The sequence below is a fragment of the Galeopterus variegatus genome, unplaced genomic scaffold (assembly GCF_000696425.1).
Source record: "Galeopterus variegatus unplaced genomic scaffold, G_variegatus-3.0.2 Scaffold436, whole genome shotgun sequence".
In the NCBI taxonomy this organism is placed as follows: Eukaryota; Metazoa; Chordata; class Mammalia; order Dermoptera; family Cynocephalidae; genus Galeopterus; species Galeopterus variegatus.
Window position 1 is genome coordinate 790,518 of NW_007726547.1, and position 6,612 is coordinate 797,129.

Genomic DNA, 6,612 nt, shown 5'->3' on the forward strand with positions numbered 1-6,612 from the left:
CGGGCCCTCCCCGGGGACGCCCCTCCAAGCCCCCAGGGGGCTCTCCGGAGGGTCCCCCGCCCCCTTTCTTTGTCGCTTTTAATCTCCTTCCCCGGACTGGAAGGTTTCGCGTGCAGTCGCTCCTGGGGAAAGCCTCGTGGCGCCCAGAGAGGAGCAGTCACCAAGTGCCCCCCGGGAGGACGGGGACCGGGCTGGGCCGGGACGTTCCGGCCGAGGGCTCTCCTCCCGCGGGGCGCCCTCCCCCCGGCCCGCAGCTTGGCAGGGCTTCCTCGGCTGCAAGGCCGGGCAGCGCTCGTTATGCATCAAAAACAAAAATGAGTCGCCGGCTCTGGGGGGAGGTCGGTGAGGCTTTGACGCGACCCGGTCTTTTTCCTGAGGCCACTATTACCTTGAAGTTTCCTGTTGACCCTGTGGTGACCCACCCACTTAAATACGTAGAACTTAAACATCAGCAATTCGGGTACATTTATTCCTTTAAAATTCTGCAATATCAGCAATCCTAAGACAAATCCATGAACAATATATTCCGAATGCCTTGGGGGGAAGCCGCGCAAGGGGACCCCATGACGTGCTTGGCGCTCAAGCAGGCACTTAAGCCCCCGGAAAACCGCCACTCGGCAACACTGTAGTGAGTTACATGCGGGACGCGAGACGTTTTACAAGATCGTGGACAAGTAGGAAAAGTAACTGAAGTTCATTTCTGTCTTCGTTAGGAGCTGTGATTCCTTAATAACTGTATGCCGTTGTGTTTAAACAATGGCAAATGTCAGCAAAGAGTCATTTTTGACCCAAGTCTGTCCCCAACTCTATTAAATTCATTTTTGCCAGTTGTTTCTAGGGTATGTGAGAGCAACAAAGCTCCCGAGAGCCCAAGAATTTGAGCCTTTAGAGCTGGAAGAAGAGCTGGTGGTCATTCATCCATCCCACTCCACCTCCCGTTGTAAAATAAGGAAACAAGACAGAGAGGTTCGTCTGCTTTCCAGAATCCGTGCACCGTCCAGTACCCCACGCTGCCCCAGACACAGTGCGATTTCTCCTAGGAAGCACTGTTCTCGCTGTCATCCCACAGCCCTTGGCCAGCACGCTCGGTAGTCCGTCCTAGCAAATCAGTGCAGTAGTGGATGCCGAGTGTTATCATCCCCATCTTCTTACTCCAAGATGTTGACCAAGTGCTGAAGTCCCTTGCCCAAGGCCACAGAGAAAGCTGGAGGCAGAGCCAGAAATAGAGTCCAGCTTTCCTTCCACACAGTCATGAGAGAGACTCAACATACGCCCCTTCTATGTGGCTGAGGCATTCAACATTTATACCCAATAATTAGGTTTGTGACAACTATGACGACAGCTCTTGTCGAGGTCTCCTCGCTTCTTATATTAATACTTGGAATCCACAACAAATACGGATGTTTATAGGTGTTGTTTCTGATTTCATGCATGGGGGAGAGGGTTATACTAGTTTAGAGTGGGGCTATCTCAAAGTGGTTCTAATTGAAAGGCGAGCTTCGGTAACAGCCAGAGTGCATCAGACATTGTACAGTTCTAGATTCAGATCTTAATTCATCCATCTGCTAATGCTTTAGACTTGGCACTTGCTCTCTCTCCAGTCTCAGTTTTATCAGCTGAGAAGTGCAGCTGATGATATCCATCTCATAAATTATGAGAATTAAATAATATGTTAAAACACTCAGTACTTGCTGCCACATGGAAGTGTGCAGCATAGTAAAGTTACCATAATGTAGGTAAAGGTAACAAAGTCCAAGACAGGATAGCAAATGACCATTACAAGGGAGCGGGTGAGAAAGAGAAGAAGACTCCTAAGGCTCAGAGAAATTACTGGACAGGTGATACAATTACAGTCTTCCTCAGTATCCATGGGGATTGGTTCCAGTACCTTCCACAGATACCAAAAAATCCACGGATGCTCAAGTCCCTTACATAAAATGGTGTGCTATTTGCGTATAACCTATGCAATCCTCCCACATACTTTAAATCATCTCTGCAAGATATAATCCTTAATACAATGTAAATACTATGTAAATAGTTATTATACTGCATTGTTTAGGGAATAATGGCAAGAAAAAAAGTCTGCACATGTTCAGTACAGACACAACCATCTGGTTTTTTTTTTCCTGAATATTTTCGATCCTTTAGTTGAAGCTGCAGATACAGAACCCACAGATACTGAGGGCTGGCTGTATTCAGTGACTGCACCAAGACTGGAACCAAAAACCAGGCTTATGACTCTCAGACCTGTACTTAGTTCACTTTAATTTGATTCCACACACAGTGAAGACCTTCCGTGTGGAAAGCCCTGGCTAAATATTACAGAATTAGAAAGGTGAGTGAGAAAAAGACAATGTAGGGGTTAGAATAAGATAGCTATTCCAATAATTATAATTTAAGACGTTAAATATTAAGTGCCAGCAAAGTATGTGTGGAAGTGGGGAGGGGATGGCGTGCCTTCATAGAAGAGGTGACATCAGAATATGTGTTTACTATGCTATCACATCAATTCCTTTCACTATGGGATAGCTAATAAGGGTTTCGACTGTTTTTCAAAAATATGATCCTTAAGGGCTGTCCTGTGGCTCACTTGGGAGAGCGTGGTGCTGACAACACCAAGTCAAGGGTTATGATCCCCTTACTGGTCATCTTTAAATATACACACACAATCCGTAGAATTAACTATAGCATTTATTCAAGTAACCAGATAAAGTCTTGCAGCTTTATTTAAATCTCACTAGTTTATCTAGATACAATTGATTCCCTTTATATTAATAATTGATGAAAAACTAATGCTATGTAGTTTTAGATGCCAGATTCTTTGGGTGTCTTCAGTTCAAATTAATAAAGTTTCATGACAAATAGTGAATATACTTTTGCTAATATACTCCTTACCATAAAGTTGGATTAGGGCCAGGCCACCTTCATGTCTGTAAAATGTTCAGCTTGACCAAATTGCTTCTGGCCTGAGGTAAGCATAAAAGCAAACCCAGTCTCAATGAGAAGCAAAATCATCAAAATCAAGGGCCAGGTGTTTCATAAATATTTTATAGTGTGTTTACTTTCTTAAATTCTGCATATTTCAGGTAATATATATATAAAACTCTTATCTTACTTGTTCTTCTTTTTTACAGTGGATTGATTCGGTTGGTTTTGAATACTCCAGAGAGTTCTGGGAATTAATTAGGGTGTATCTGAGCTATGGGCCTATCTGCAAATGAGCGGGTGTGACTACGGGGACTATCATTTCAACTGTATCCAGCCACATTCATGAACACCATGAAATGAATACACACCCCATGTATGACCCAGCAGCTCATCCTTACAAAGTTAATAGTTAAGGATAAAGAAGACATTTACAGGAGTTTCTAAAATTCAATCATACTTTGAAGATTATAGTTATCGCTGGGGTATTTCACACACATTAGTGCCTACTCATAGATATCATATGTAAGATAGTCCATCTCGAAGAAGTCCAGGCTGAGCCCACCACTTCTAGAAGCCCCAGTGTCCCCCTCTGACACTGTGCCAGAGTCAAAGTTCCAGGAAAAGCCCAGGTTCCTTGCAGGAAACAATCGTCTGACATCCTTTCATGCCTCATTGTGATCCACCACTCGGATCCCAGGTCCCCAATCAAATGTCTCCCTCCTTCCCTGGCCCCAAAATTGAAGAACAGGTGGTTTATGGACGACATCCACGAAGGTCAGCCTACCAGGGCACAGAGCAGAGCGGAGGCTGGCATCACTGGCGATATTAAAACCCAACTATTGGAGATAAATCTGCAGTTTTAGCTACTTCCTTTCTGGTGGTCTAGCTTTACCTGAGGCAGGATTCAGAGAATCCAGTGGTGTGGAAAGATGGTTCCCCATAATGGTTTATAAATGCCAGTTCTTTCAGCCTAATCTTTGACAGCAAAGTTCAGAGTCAAGTTCTCTAATGAGGCCTAGAGTAACTTCTTTTTTTTTTTTTAAAGATGACCGGTAAGGGGATCTTAACCCTTGACTTGGTGTTGTCAGCACCACACTCTCCCAGTGAGCTAACCGGCCATCCCTATATGGGATCTGAATCCATGGTCTTGGTGTTATCAGCACCACACTCTCCCAGTGAGCTAACCGGCCATCCCTATATGGGATCTGAATCCATGGTCTTGGTGTTATCAGCACCACACTCTCCCAGTGAGCTAACCGGCCATCCCTATATGGGATCTGAATCCATGGTCTTGGTGTTATCAGCACCACACTCTCCCAGTGAGCTAACCGGCCATCCCTATATGGGATCTGAATCCATGGTCTTGGTGTTATCAGCACCACACTCTCCTGAGTGAGCCATGGGCCGGCCCGTCCTAGAGCGACTTCTAAGTTGCTGGGGGAAACCAGAGGTGCAGGTAGTAAGATTCCTGCTATGGGTGCACTACAAAAAGTTCACGGAAAAATGCAATTGAAAGATAATATGCAAGGTCAAGTGTTCAGTTCCCCATACTGGCCAACTGCCAAAAAAAAAAAGATAAGAATCTTTCCAAGAACTTTTTGAAGACCCTTCGTATTTGAGGAATTTCAGTGTTTGAACCAGGATTCTGTGCTGGGAAGAAAGCCTTCTCTCAAAGGCATGGTTCTCCCAGGAACATAAAGTACTGAAAGGTTGTTTTTGTTTTTTGTTTTTTTTTTCTCTCTTAAAAAACCTTTAAAAAAATGAGGTGGGAATGAGAATAGACCAAGGAAATGATTTTAAGCATTTCTCAAGATGTGAAACTCTCCTCACACAGAGGACACAACATTTGATGATTAAAAGAAAGCTGATGAAATGAATTCACATAAAGCCTCACATCAATGCTTTAATAGATCTTAACTCTAAAAAGGGCTTCTGATAAGGGGATAGGAATCAGCTTTTAAAGATTATTTAACAAATGTGGATTAGCAGTTTCATTCAGTAAAGAGAAAAACTGCATTAAAGTTGATCATTAGAACAATATACCTTTTTCCTTGATCCTACCAAGATTAAATGGCTGAAATTCTCAAATTCTTATGCAATCAGGCTGAATAGAGGAAAAGCTTTAACTGGAGACAGTGTGGTGGAATAGAACAAGGTCCAGGCCCATGGACATACCTGAGTGACCAGCCTGCAAGCCTCCCAGCACTGCCCTCAGCCCACCTGAAGCAGCAAAGTCCTTTTCCCCTTAGGTCAGAGTTCTCCAGAGCCAGACTTGCTGCTGATGTCAGAGGAGGTGAGTAGCTGTGAGTCTACTTTCTGATGAAGCCCAGGGCCCAGGGCCCCTGGTGTTCTGTGTAATAGTTCCAAGGTGCTGGACCGGTACACATCCAATCCAGCTGATCCTCTGTATCTGATTTTAAATGGCTGACTCATCCTTCCTTCTTCCATCAAGTTATTCTGTTAAGCTAGGAGTTCAATTTCAAAAACTCTCTCTGGTGCTTTGGAATTTCATCTGCTCTGTATCTAAGTGGAAGCTGCATGCTTGCTTTAGCTGGGGAATTTTACCTGGGGGGAGCAGGATGCAGTGGGTGCACAGTCCTGGATCCAGAACGCACAGAAGCAAGAAATCTTTGTGCTGACAAAACGTGAACAACAGATCTCCCTGCCCTGGTCCAGCCCTCCTCTCCAATGAGTTAGGACCAGACCATGCCATGTCTCCTCTGCTCAGAGCCCTGCAGTGCTCTCCATCCAATTCAGAGACAAAACCAAAGTCCTTACAATGATTTACAAGGCCCTCAAGCTCCACTCTCCACTCCCAAACCTTCCTGCCACTCTCCCTTGTTCGCTCCACCCAGCAGTCCCAGGCTCTCTGCTGATCCCTAAACAGGCTGAGCAGGCTCCCTACTTGGGGCCTCTGCACTTGCAGTTCCATCCACCTAGAATCTTCCTCCCAGTATCTCTAACTCTTCCTCTCTCACTCCTTCAGGCCTCTGCCCAATGTCACTTTTGCATTTTCTGACCACCAACATAGAATAACAATAATTTCTCGTGTCCCTTTCTATTTCCCTTGCTTTATTTTTCCTCCTAGCACTTATCACATAACATATATATGTAATATAACATATTATATGGTTATTTGATAATTAATTAGCTGCCTGTCTCTCCCAAAAGAATGTAAGCTCCATGAGAGCAGAGATGTCTTCTACTTTGTTTACCACTGGGTCCTCGGGATCTATGATACTGCTTAGTCCATGACAGGTGCTCAATACATATTTGTTAAATTAATCTCAATCACTGATGACCACTAAGACACTTGTCACTTGGAAAAAAAATTTATCTAGTGGATCTGTGGCATCATCTTTACTTCAGAGAACAGATGTTGTTATGATTCCCAATTTATTATTATTTTAAAATAGTAAATGCCAACTGTGTGCATGTCACTGAGCCAGGCACTCTTCTGTCAGGTACACATATGATGTGTGCTCCTGCCTTCTGCATGATAGAGAAGGTGTGTACTCATGAAAACACAGTTGTCCTTTTAGAGCAGGGGTTGGCAAAGTATAGCTCACAGGCCACCACCTGTTTTTGTATGGCCTGTGAGCTAAGAATGACTTTTACGTTTCTAAACGGTTAAGAAAAAAATCAAAACAAGAATAATATTTTGTGATGTGAAAATTTGAAATT